This window comes from Ursus arctos, unplaced genomic scaffold (assembly GCF_023065955.2).
Source record: "Ursus arctos isolate Adak ecotype North America unplaced genomic scaffold, UrsArc2.0 scaffold_3, whole genome shotgun sequence".
NCBI classification, from domain to species: Eukaryota; Metazoa; Chordata; class Mammalia; order Carnivora; family Ursidae; genus Ursus; species Ursus arctos.
This window is the reverse complement of record NW_026622985.1, coordinates 15,826,545-15,840,073: the sequence shown is the minus strand read 5'-3', so window position 1 is coordinate 15,840,073 and position 13,529 is coordinate 15,826,545. Positions and strand designations below refer to the sequence as shown.

At 40.2% G+C, this 13,529-nt stretch overlaps 1 long non-coding RNA gene across 1 annotated transcript in view; it reads left to right on the top strand.

The window, feature by feature from the left end:
- Positions 1-10,931: 10,931 nt before the first annotated feature.
- Positions 10,932-13,529, top strand: part of LOC113258495 (uncharacterized) — a 45,418-nt gene continuing 42,820 nt past the window's right edge. The window contains exons 1-2 of the long non-coding RNA XR_008956253.1: positions 10,932-11,014; positions 13,187-13,426. This is a non-coding gene — a long non-coding RNA (uncharacterized LOC113258495). The remainder of the gene's footprint in view (positions 11,015-13,186; positions 13,427-13,529) is intronic.

Below are 13,529 nucleotides of genomic sequence, written 5' to 3'. Positions count from 1 at the left end.
GTATTTTTAACGTGGCTCGAACAGTTGTGTAATTGAATTAGATGTGGCATCATTTAGAGCATATGTTACTGCTTTTGATGGTTTTGATAAATGTGCAGCGTTTATTCAGAACTATTGTGCATTGGTCAAATTGTGTTCTTAGGTCTGGTTGCCGAAATAATTGGAAAACAGTGCATGTAAAGATAGACCCTCAGAACCATTGATCAGATTAAAAATGATTTATTTGAGAACAAATAAGAGTTTTTGCAAGCATGACAGGATACAAGCTGAACAAAGATGATTCAGAAATATTCCTACATAATAACAACAACCAAACAGAAAATGTGAAGAAAGAAAGGGATCGTTGGTAATAGCAACAAAACTACTAGGACAAGTAGGGATAAGTTTTATCTAAAGACATGTAAGAACTTTATAGAGAAACTTGGCCAGACATCACTAGGGATCAAAGGAAACCTGAGAAAAATTTACAGCTGTACATCTTCCTGAATATGAGGGCTCAATATCATAAAGATAAATTAATCTATTACAAATTAATTTATAACATTAAGTGCCATTGCAATAAAAATCTAAAAGGATTCCCCCCCACACACACACACAGAACTAGAAAAACTTGTCCTGAAGCTTGTATGGAAACAGAAAGGACCGAAGGACCAAGAAAGGCAAAACAATTCTCATGAAAAAAAATGTGGGGAGACTCCCTCTGCCAGATATTATATTATTATTATTATTATTATTATCATCATCATCATCAGAAAGGTTTAGTGATTAGTGTCCCATTTATCCTACAGAAGACAAATATACCAACGGAACAGAACAGAGGGCCAGATGCATATAGTGAAACTTAATACATGATTGAGGTCGCATTACAATAGAGAGGATGAACTCTTCAAGGTTGGACAACTGGCTATCCACATGAAACAAATACAATTTAGACACCAATTTCACACCATACACACAAAAAATGCTTTAAGTTGTCTAAAGACCTAAATGTAAAAAGCAAAAATTTTCAACTTTCAGGAAAAAAAAAAAAAAAAGAATACCATCAAACCTTGGGATAGCATGTTCTCTTAAATCATAGAACTATGCCCATCATAAAGGAATTTGGTACCCATAAATCCTACTTTGTTCAAATTAAAATATGAAATTCACTCCAACAAAAGTGAAGACAGGCTCCGGTCTGGACAAGATATTTGCCCCAATTAAGTCTTAAGGAGGATTAATGTCCAGAGTATATTAAGAACTCCTACAAGTCAGTAAGACAAAAGGCAAAAACTCAATCAGAACTGTCAATTTCTAGGGAACTTGAAGTGCCAATTAATATATGAAAAGATGTTCAATTTCACCAGCAATCAGGGAAAAGTAAATTAAAACCACAATGAGATACATTTCATACCTTTCATTAAGAAGGTTGAAACTAGATTTGGTGGAGTCTAAAGCTTATGTAATTTGTGGAGTCATTTTAAGAAAAAGAACATGGGGGGGGCCACCTGGGTGGCTCAGTCAGTTAAGCGCCTGAACTCTTGATTTTGGCTCAGGTCATGATCTCAGGGTCATGGGATCGAGCCCTTTGTTGGGCTCTGCTCTGGGCGTGGTGGAGCCTGCTTAAGATTCTCTGTTTCCCTCTCCTTCTGCCCCGCCCCCCCACACCAGTAAAAAAAATTAAGAAAAAAATATGAAGTTACTATGGGGATTTGAAAGGGTCAAACAAATGAAGGGTTCTGAAATTCAAGCTTCATTTTGTTTTGTGGTAAATCTCTTTTGCCTGAAATGCCTGAAAATGCCAAGGGTACCAGGATGTGAGCAATAGGAACTCTTACACTACCGTTGTGAGTGTAAATCGGGGCAATCACTTCAGAGAGCAGCCTCGCGCTATCTTGTCAAGTTGAAGACACACATCTTCTAAGACTTGGCAATTTTCTTAAATATATATCCTTAAGAAATGTTGACATGTGTTCAAAAATGTTCATAGCAGCAATGCTTGTAATAATGGTGGGGGGAGGGGATAGCCTAAATGTCCATTTACAAGATGATGGATAAGCAAATTATCCTTTGTTCATAAAATGGAATTCCATACAATGAAGAAAATTAATGTATTAGAGCTGCACGTAACATAAACTCATCTGACAAGCACAAAATCGAGTGAAAAAATTATGAAATAAGTACATTATGATTCTGTTTATATGAAACTTAAAAACATGCAAATATGTATGATTTATAGACAAATAGCAGACGTATAAAAACAAGCAATAGAGGGACGCCTGGGTGGCTGGCTCAGTTGGTTAAGCGTCTGCCTTAGGCTCAGGTCATGATCCCTTGCTGAGCGGGGAGTCTGCTTCTCCCTCTTCCTCTCCTCCCTGCTTGTTCTCTCTCTCTCTCAAATAAATAAATAAAATCTTTAAAAACAAAAGCAAAACAAAAAGTAACGAGCAAGGGAATGATAAGAAATGAAAGATAGTGGTTACTTATGTGGAAAGACAGCGGAAACTTATCAGGGAAGACTATGAAGAGGACTTCAACTGGATCTGTAACATTGTATTTCTTTTTCCTACCCCAGATTTCTTGTTTTGAAAGTTTGAGGTATGCATTAGTTTCCTAGGGTTGTTATAACAAAGTACCATTAACCAAGTGGCTTAAAACCACAGGAATGTATTCTCCCACAGTTTCAGAGGCCAGAAATCCAAAAGCAAGGTGTCTCAGGGCTTTGTCCCACCTCATCCTCTCTTCTGGCAGTGGCCACATCTGTGGGTTCCTTGGCTCGCCCCTGTCTCCCTCCCATCTCTCCGTCTGGCTGCACTTGGCACTTTCACTGTGTGCCTCTGTCTTCCCCTCTCTTTATAAGGAGACTAGGCATTTTGGATTAAGGACCCATCCTCCTTCAGTATGACCTCATCTCCACTAATGGCAATGACCCTATTTCCAAATAAGTCATTCTGACGTCCTGAGTAGGACTTTAACATCTCTTTGGGAGAGGCAAGGTTGATTTACTTGTAGTGAAATGTGTAAATCTTAAATGTGTTTTTTGTGAGTTTTGAAAATGCATATTTGTATTAGTTTTCTATTAATCCTGTAACAAATTACCACAAACTTAGTAGCTTAAAACAGCACAAATTTATTATTTTACAGTTCTGTAGGTCGGAAGTCCGGCATGGGTCTCACTGGACTAAAATCAAGGTGTTGATTGGGGGCGTGTGTTCCTTTCTGGGGGCTCTAGAGGAGAATCTGTTAACTTGCCTTTTCTAACTCCTAGAGACCACCTTCCTTCCTTGGATCTCAGCCCCTTCCTCCCTCTTCAAAGCTGGCAATATTCCATTTCTCTGCCCTTTCTTCTGTTTGCCATTCTGTCTTTCTGACCACAGCCAGGAAAGGCTCTCTGCTCGTATGATTAGATTGGGCCCACCCAGATAGTCTCCCCATCCCAAGACCCTTAATGTCAATCACATTCCCAAAGTCCTTTTTGCCATTTAGGATAATGTATTCACAGGCTCGGAGCATTAGGGCATGGATGTCTTTAGGGGCCATTATTCTGCCCACCACCCATGTAACACCCACCCCAACAAAGTGTAGAATATTTTCAGCTCCCCCCAAACTTCCTCTTGCCTCTTTTCAGTCAATCTCAGCTCCCCCGCTCCCAGAGGTAACCTCTCTTCTGATTTCTATCGCCTTCAATTGGTCTGTTCTAAAACTTCATATAAAGGGGGCATAGAGTATGTTCTCTCTCTTGCCTGTAGCTTCTGTCTCCCTACGTAATATTTTTGAGGTTTATCTATGTTGTTACATGTATCAGTTACCCATTTTTATTGTTGAATAGTATTCCATTGTATGAATATACCAAAACTTGTTTGTAAATTCTCTTGTTGATGAATATGTGGGTTGTTCCCCGTCTGGGGCGATATAAGCTTTCTTGTACAAGTCTTTTTTGGACACGTGTTTTATTTTCTATAGGATAAGAACTTAGAAGCATTGCTGGGTCACGGGATACAAATATGTTAACTTTATATGGAACTTCCACATTGTTTTCCAAAGGCGGTTTTACCAATTTAGTTTCCCACCATCTATGTATGAGAATTCTAGTTACCCCTCATCTCTGCCAGCATTTAGTATGATTGAGCTTTGCAGTTTTAGCCATTAGATGGGTGTTTGTTTTATTATTATTATTTTTTAAGAAGCAAAATGTTTTTCCTCCAACAACAAAATGAGGAATCTTCCTCAAAAGGTTAGCCCATTTCATGGTGGGGGTAAAGCTTTGGTGGAGTACATTAGCTATTTTTAATGCCACTGTATGATTATAACTTAGAAGCACTCTTTAAAAAATTAACAGTTCTTAAAACATAATATAACGAATGTATTGGTTTACATATATATCCTAGGAAACGAATCTTTTCCTCTCCTGTCAAATTTTATCGTCTTAATTGACATGATGCCTTGAATTAAATACTTCTCTTAGATTTCCAGCGTTCTCCCACTTCCTGAACATGGGCTGTGTTTGATTTATTTATCTTTCTATCCCTGGCACATTGCTGGAAATACCACCAGTGCTTAAAAAGGCTGTTGAGGGGCGCCTGGGTGGCACAGCGGTTAAGCGTCTGCCTTCGGCTCAGGGCGTGATCCCGGCGTTATGGGATCGAGCCCCACATCAGGCTCCTCCGCTATGAGCCTGCTTCTTCCTCTCCCACTCCCCCTGCTTGTGTTCCCTCTCTTGTTGGCTGTCTCTATCCTGTCAAATAAATAAATAAATAAATCTTTAAAAAAAAAAAAAAGGCTGTTGAGTGAATAATGCACGTAAAGAAGTGTATTGATTTAAAGCATGAATGCGAAAGACTAGAGTTACCATCTCTCTTTTAATAGAAAACAGAGTTTCATACTTGCACTGAAAGCAGCCACAAATTGGGGCTGAGATAAATCCCTTTATTTATTTTATTCTTCATTGATGGTGGAAGAAATCTTAATTGAAGACGAAAACAAGCACTTGTAAGAAAGGAAAATCAAGGGGCGCCTGGGTGGCACAGCAGTTGGGCGTCTGCCTTCGGCTCAGGGCGTGATCCCGGCGTTATGGGATCGAGCCCCACATCAGGCTCCTCCGCTATGAGCCTGCTTCTTCCTCTCCCACTCCCCTTGCTTGTGTTCCCTCTCCTGCTGGCTGTCTCTATCTCTGTTGAATAGATAAATAAAATCTTAAAAAAAAAAAAAAAAAAGAAAGGAAAATCAAAGACTTTGGACGCTTTTGTTCTAAACCGTGACGTTCCCATCCACAAGCTTGTTTCCGATGTGGTGTCACGTGACTCCACACTTTTGAGATGGTGGTTTTGAGTGTAGTATCCTGCTATCCCCTATTCCACAACATGGTACGGCCTACCAACTGGACTGAGCTCTATTAGAAGAGCCTTTGGATTTAATTTCCATGAATCAAACCCAGTTTGAATGTAACAGAAGGGCCTATCTCGGAACTCATAGGCATCTGTGGTTAGAATTCAGAAACACTGGGAAAGCTCTGTAAAAATATGTGTATGAGTGTGCAAGGGTGAATTTTTTCAGTGTCCCTTGTTTTCTTTTCTTTTTTAAGATTTCATTTCTTTATTTGAAAGACAGAGCACGAGCCGAGAGGGAGGGGCAGAGGAAGAGGGAGAAGCAAACTCCCCGCTGAGCAGGGAGTCCGACGCAGGACTCGATTCCAGGACCCTGAGATCATGACCTGAGCTGAAGGCAGATGCTTCACCGACTGAGCCACCCAGGCGTCCCTCAGCATCCCTAATTTTCATCAAATTGTCAAAAGCCAAGAAATGTGAAAATTTGTAGAGCCCAGAGCTAACAGATTTAGTATCGTGGCTACATTGACTTGTCAGTGAAGTCAGTTTTTGTAGAGCAATTAACAGACTCATTTAAATAACTAACCTGATTTTTCTTCTTCTGAGTTGACTGTTCAAGCGTGTGGCTGAGTAGATGGACACAAATTTCCTGGCAAAATGCAAGTGCACCCCCAGCCATCATTGACAAAACGGGCAGAGAGTACACCACGAGGCAAATCTCTCGGTCAGGAAGAGAGCAAGAAAACGTCACCTCCCCTAGATTAACTGTTATGTCTTGACTTCAAGTCACACTGATTTTTCTTTTTTTTTCAAGATTTTATTTATTTATTTGAGAGAGAGAGAGAGATAGCAAGAGAGAGCACAAGGGTGAAGGGCGAGGGCAGAGGGAGAGAGAGAAGCTTGATCCCAGGACCCCGGGATCATGACCTGAGCTGAAAGCAGACGCTTTACTGACTGAGCCACCCAGGCGTCCCTCACATTGATTTTTCTAATAGACCCCAGGCTGTCTTTTCACAGGTGCAGTTTGTCCATAAAGAGCATCTTTCTCTGTGTCCTTCTGGATTTAGGAAATAAGACAGTCTTTCTCTTGTGTATTCATAAAGACTGACACCCCCCCCCCAAAGGATTCCAATCCATCAAAGAAAACAATTCCCTGTTTAATGTGAAGCTCTATTAATCCCTCTTAGCGTTGAGACCAGACACTGGGCGGAAATTCACATTTCCGAATAGAGAAAAAAGATTCAAACAAACCAGTAATCACCGGTCAGAAGCAAATTACCTTCTGGTGACTTATTTTGGTCCAGCTGAGGTTTGATTTAGAAAAGGGCGACATCCTATAGAACACAATCTGGTGGAAACTTCCTTTGGATGAGTTTGGATTAGAGAGACCTCCTGGGGGCAAAGCCATCCCCAGCCTAATATGAGGGTGGGGGTGGCGGACGGGGAGAGCGGGAGGTGATGCCCAGACATTTGCAGGCATTTGCAGGAAGTACACTTTGTACAAACTTGAGGACAGTCACCTGGGGCTCACGACTCTCATTCCAAGCATAAGTCACATTTTCTTTATTGTTTATTGTTATTTCAATTTGCTTTATTAGGTGTGTAGTGTGATAAGACTTGTTACAGCAATATTGGAATGAATGATTACATTTTATGTGTTTGAAGATAACATTATAACCTTTTGCCCCTGCCATTCCAGGCCTCCCTCCCAGCCCCATCTTCATTTTGGAGGTGGGACTCCTAGTAAAATAATGAGTGTGCCGAGTCCACTGGGATGGAAAGGCCAGACTAGTCATGGTGAAACTCTCTTCTACTTCATTGCCAACATTATTTAACATTTTGGAAGTAAGCCAACTTCATCTTTGGAGGATTTTAAAGAGCTGGCTGCGTTTCACACTGGCTTCATCATGGTAGAATTTTCTAGTAAACAGTCATGCTTTTCTAACAAGACGCCATAAGAGTCCACAAGAGTCCCAACATCTGGATACTCCTAAGACTGGATGAATCCATTTTTATTTCTCCGGCAAAACAAAGGGATCCTTTTTGGTCATTTTCTTAGTTCTGATGCCACACAGTACACTTCTTACTTCTTTTCTGGAACTCTCCTCCTTTGCTGTCTATAATCTTGAGTCCTCCTGATTCTTCTCTCCCTTGTATCGGTCTCCTTATAGCTTGTTCTTCTCTCTGCCATCACCTCTGGCCCCCAGGGCTTCATATCATTCCTCTGCTTCTTAAACTCTACACTCACTCTTCTAGAGAACTTTATTTTCTTTACAGTCATGATTCCAAAATCAACATCTATCTCTCTCTCCACTTATTCAAGTGCAGATCCTACATTCCCAGTTGCCTACAAGAATACTCCCTTTAGGGGCGTCTGAGTGGCTCACTCATTAAGCGTCTGCCTTCGGCTCGGGGCGTGATCCCGGCGTTCTGGGATCAAGCCCCACATCGGGCTCCTCTGCTGGGAGCCTGCTTCTTCCTCTCCCACTCCCCTGCTTGTGTTCCCTCTCTCGCTGGCTGTCTCTCTCACTGGCTGTCTCTGTGTCAAATAAATAAATAAAATCTTTAAAAAAAGAAAAAAAAGAGTACTCCCTTTAAGCTACCTTGCAGCTTCCCAAACTAGGAATGTCTAGAATCAGGCAGTAACTAAACACCAAAACACAGTCACATTATTCATGGGTCAGGCTGGCAAGACAAAAATGTTTGAAAATATTCATCCTAATGAGAATGTGGAGAATTGGGGCCCTTTGTGTTCTGTGAGTATAGGTGTTTATTAGTACATACTATTTTTTTTTTGGCAATGTCTATCAACAGTTAAAAGACATTTACTAGAATTTAAAAATACAAATTATTTGACTTGATTCTTCCACTTCTAAGAATTTGTCTTAGAGATACACGTTCATGAATATGTAGAAAAAAATTCACATACAAGAATTTGCACCATGGCAATGTTTTGTAAGTTGCAAACAGTAATAGCAGCAACAATATCCTATGAAAACAATTCCGTTAAATATAGCCAAAGTACTAATTGGGGCAGACTGGTTACATATAGCAGCATTCGTACACTGAAATACTATATAGCTTTTAAGAAGGATAAGGCATATCTGATCTGGAAAGCTCTATCTTAAAAATATGCTATTAAAGGCAAAGTAAATAGGAGTTGGTAGCATATGATCATATTTGATCATACAATAAAATTTCAAGGACGAACACACAAGAAGCAATTAATATTCACTGTGTTTTGAGAGTAGGATTGGAAAGAGAAGGAAAAGGATTGCTCTTCAATATATACCATATTGCGCTGCTTGATTTTTGAAAATACAATTTTATTGATAATGTTGAAAAATGCTACTTCTTTCTTACAATTTCATCTTCTGGTTTCCCTAACTTTGTCCACATCAGTCACTTAGCCACCTGGCTTCAGGGTTTGAAATCAGCCTCGATTCCTCTTTCATTTTTTCTTTCTGTATTATGTAAACTTTATTAAGTTCAAGCTCAATGTGGGGCTTGAACCCATGAACTTGAGATCATGAGTTGCACGTTCTACTGACTGAGCCAGCCAGGCAGCCATCTGCTTTCATTTTTAACTTTCTCATAGAGTCACCAAATCCTCTTCCTGTCTTCAGTGTCTCTCAGCCTCATCCTTCCCGCCCCAGAAGGCTAACTCCATCCTGGTCCTGATTCTTCGACACCTATTTCCTTGAGAATCTGGGCAAGCCGCTTAATTTCTCTTTACTTAGAATGGGAATAATAATTCCTATTTTGGAAGGAAGGGGATATTTTACAATTAGGTAAGAAATGTAAGTCCCTGGCACATAGTATGTGGTCAATAAATGCTATTTTCCATGTTCTCTTTAGAGATTTTGCCTCATACGACTGTATCCTCTGATTCATATTATATACAGCTACCAAGTTAATTTCCTGAAAATAGTATTTCCATCATTGAATCCCTTCGTTAACCTCCTTTTGTGCTATGACCTTACCGTGGAATCAGAGATGGGGCAAGCAGTCAGCATCATTACAGCTAGTGACCTTTGAGGCTTTGGGGAATTTCTTCTAGAAGAAAGAGGGGTTGCTATTACTGTCACCATAGGTGACTAGCAGGGTTGGGGATACTTCTGAAGCAAAATTTTCCCACAGTCAAACCCCTTTCCTGCCACCCCTGAGACCTTTCTGTAAATTCTCATTGATCTAATTTGAGTAAAAACCAGTGGGGAAGTAGATGAAACCCCAAATTCACTACTCAATACTCAAGATTTTGCATCAAGATCTCATTCTTTCATATCTATTTCATTTTCTTTTCTACTTTCCCTGAATTTGACTCAAATCAATCCATTTCTGTACTGTCCTTCCCATGTTTGCTTTCTACATTTTTAAGTTATATACCCTTGTAAAAAAGAGAGAGAAAGTATTACATTGTCTGGAAATATACAGAATAAAAGTGGAAGTTCCCTTCCACCACTCCAATAATACTTGTCAACAGAGCCGATCAAAACAGGATAGAATTTGGGGTTGTATCAATAGATTTAGATAAGAAGAGAAATTATAATCATCTTTTACCTTTTGGAACTGTTTAAATAGCCCTTTAGAAAGCGTTGAAGGTGGGCACAAGGCAAAAATTCCATTTTTCCTTTGGATGTGCTCGTAGGACAGGCAGACATTGCTACTTCCACTGCCGAGCAGAGGAACTGAAAGCAAGTAGTGGCTAAAATAAGCAAAGCACATAAGCCTTGTAAAGGAGGCTCCCAGAACCAACCAAAGCTCGGGTAGAAGAAGATACCATCTGGTATAACCAGGGACTGACGCCCTCAGGTTCTCTCTTCTTTGGTCATCCCTCCCCACCCCCCATTCTCACGTGTGAGGTGGAAGCATTGGGCTTACCTCCCCGCACTTGGCATAGCTCATTTCCCAGGAACCACCCTGCCTCCTGAGCCCCGGGCACAATCATGTCTGGAAGGGCTCAACAGAGCCCTCAGAGCCTCACCGATCATCTTGCCATTCATAAGCCCTCTCAAATAAATATGATGCTTATCCTTTGGTTGTGGACCACACTGGCCATTAATTTATGTCCGTATTAAAAAGAGTTTTATTGTAAGTACGTAGGCTATAATTTCGACTGGATTAGATGTGAATGCGGTGGTTATTTCTAAACATATATGCACAGATAGATAGCATCAGGCAATTGGTTACAAACATAACCCTGCTATTGCAACAGTGTTCCTATGAGAAAACCAGATTTGAGTCACAATCTTTTGATTTATTGTACCTTTTGAAGGAATGCAACCCACTGTAATTTTAAGGACTGCATGTTCTGGTATTATTACCATTATAGTCCTTGGATATTTGTTGAAATCATTATGAAGAGATTGAATAGGCAAGTACTGCCAGTTTTAATGTATTCTTTACCATGTAATCAAAATTGTAGAAAGAGGGAAAGAACACACTAATCATGGGCACTTGGGTATGAAAGGGAAGAAAAATTGACTCCCTTTATTGAAAAGGGAGGAGTTTTCGTGACCAAATTCATTAATGTTAATTAATAATTGACTTTTACAGTGAGTGCTGCTTTGTTCTATCTTTAAAAAAATTAAAAAGAGGATTCCCATTGGCTTTTCTCTTCTGTTCCAGTAAACATTAAAAAATATTTTACCTCAACACTTTGTGATCGAAACTCACCCAGCAAGGAAAGGCAGCCAAGATCAGAGGACAAGGTATCGTGAACCCTACACTCCTTAGCAACATCATCGTTAGCGCAAAAATTCGTTACCTTACATTTAATTTAAATGAGTTATCAACCCCCAAATGTTATCTTCTAATTTTAAACATTTAGAGAGCCTTGAAAAATCTTCAAATTTGGTCCCATTGGCTTGTCTTTTCATTTTCCAAAACAATGTTGCCATAAATGAAGTTTTGACTATATAGTTTCTCTTCTTAATATTAAAATATTAAGTGAGATCAGACTCAGCGATTAAGGCCAGGACCCCTTGGTTAACCCTTTCCTGTCTGCAGCTATTTGGTTCTCTCCTGTTAATTTGGGATAACTTATTTCCTTATATTCAAGTTCTTAGACATTTTCCCCCCCAATGTCTATAAAGGGAAAAGTCTGACATCCGAGACTGTGAATTGAACATTCCCACGTCTACTGTGAGTTTCAGGGGTACAAATTGCGAAATCCCTGCTTCATAATAACGGAAGTTACCATCTCACTCTTTTGATGTAATTTTCTAAAAAGTCTGCTGTGATTTATCTTTTATCATCCATCCATCCAGCTGATACATGGCCTAACATGAGCCTTTACTTCAGCGTTCCCAAATCCTATAATTCAGTGATTCGTTTTATTTTACAGCTTTGGGGGGAAAAAAAACATTGTTTTAAAATTCAAATTAAATTATGTAAATGATTACCCTCATTTTCTTCCTCTTCCTCCTCCTCCTTCTCCTCCTTCTCCTTCTTTCCTCTGGGAAAATCGAAAGGGTTAGTGATAGATAAATTTCCTCAATGAAAATTCACGGCCCTTAGAGGGCTGGGGAATGATCTTGCTTTTATTCTTCTTCCTGAGGATACCCCAGATGTGGTGGTGAGTTACTTTAGACCATGTGGATACAGGGATCCACTCTAGGAAAGTAGAACAAGGTGGAAGGGGCCGAGGGTTCTGACACCATAAAGACTCTGTACGAGCCCCCCCATAAGATAGCCTTAGTTTTGTGTTCAATGATACCATCTTCTATTACAGTCTTATAGCTTGTCTAGGTAAAGAAGTTAGACTCATAAATCCATAGTTCTCAAGCCTTCTCCAAAAAAGCTTCTTATTGTTGGATTTTTAGCTAATAAGGAGACTATGTCACAACTAGAATTAGTGTTAAAACTAGGGGCCATTCCCCTCCCCACCCCCCATTTTTTTTGCAACGGTTCCAATTTTAAATCATCTGTCTCACTGTCCCTCTAGTGCATATGCACTTGTAAAACCCTATATTCTCACTTTTTGGTTGGGAAAATACTGTATAGTACTGAAGCAGATAGCTTTTGGCTGCAAATAACTGAAACCCCAAATCAAACAGATTTTAACATAAAAAGTAATGGCTCATGCTACTGAAAAGCTCAGGGGTAGGCTGTAGGTAAGGTTTGGTCTGGTTTCATTTCTTTGAGAATTTCTTGGCTCTGCTCTCTTTGTAATTTCCATCATCACACTGGGTTTTCTTGGTGAGAATGGATGTAGAGAATACTCAATTCCAGTGAAGTTTTTGGCTGGATCCATGATGGTCCAGCTACCTTTCCAAGCACCTTGTAGCTGGTATGACCACATGATCAGATCTGACTGACCAGGTAAGAGCAGAAGGGATAGAAACAGTTTTTGAGTCTTGCATTGGGGGGGGGTGGGGGTCCTTCCGCCCTCTTCTCCTTCCCATTGGATAGATTTTGGGTGTGGCAGTGAGTCATCTTGAATCGTACAGACAAAGGCAGCACTTTTTTTTTTTTTTTAAGGCAACCCTTTTGAAGACAAACCATCTTGAATCCTTACAGATTAAGGTGGAACAAGAGGAAACGATTCGGAATCCCTGACCCCATGGAGCCACCATGCCAGCCTTGAACTGCTTATGCCTCAACTATAAAATGGGGAGAAAAGACTCCTATTTTGTTTAAACCAGCATTACTTTGGATCTCTGTAGAGCAGCCAAGAAGGACCCTTGGGGTTCCAAGACACTTTGAGTAGATCCCTGAAGTCAAGTCAATTTTTATAATACCATTGTAAGCTGACTAATGGTCCCCCCAAAATGTCCCCATTCTAATTCTTAAAACCAGTGAATATGTTACTTTAAATGCAAAAGGAACTCTGCAAATGTGATTAAGGATCTTGAGATGGGTGTTTACTTTGGATTGTCTAGGTGGCCCAGTATCATCACAGGGGCCTTCTAAGAAGGAGACAGGGCAGCAGAGACAGAGAAGCAGCCCTGGTGATACTGCATTGCTGGTTTTGATGATAGAGGAGAAGCTTCGAGCCAAGGAATGTGAGGAAGCCGGCAAGGCCAAGGAAATGAATCTACCAGAGCCTCAAGAAGGAACCGTCCCTGCTGACCCCTGGATTTTAGCCCAGAGACGGATTTTGGACTTCTGATCTGCAAAGTGTAAGATAAATTTTGTGTTGTTTTAAGGCACTAAATTCGAGTTAATTTGTCACAGCAGCAATAGAAAGCTAATACACACACCCAGACCTGTTTGATTTTTTCA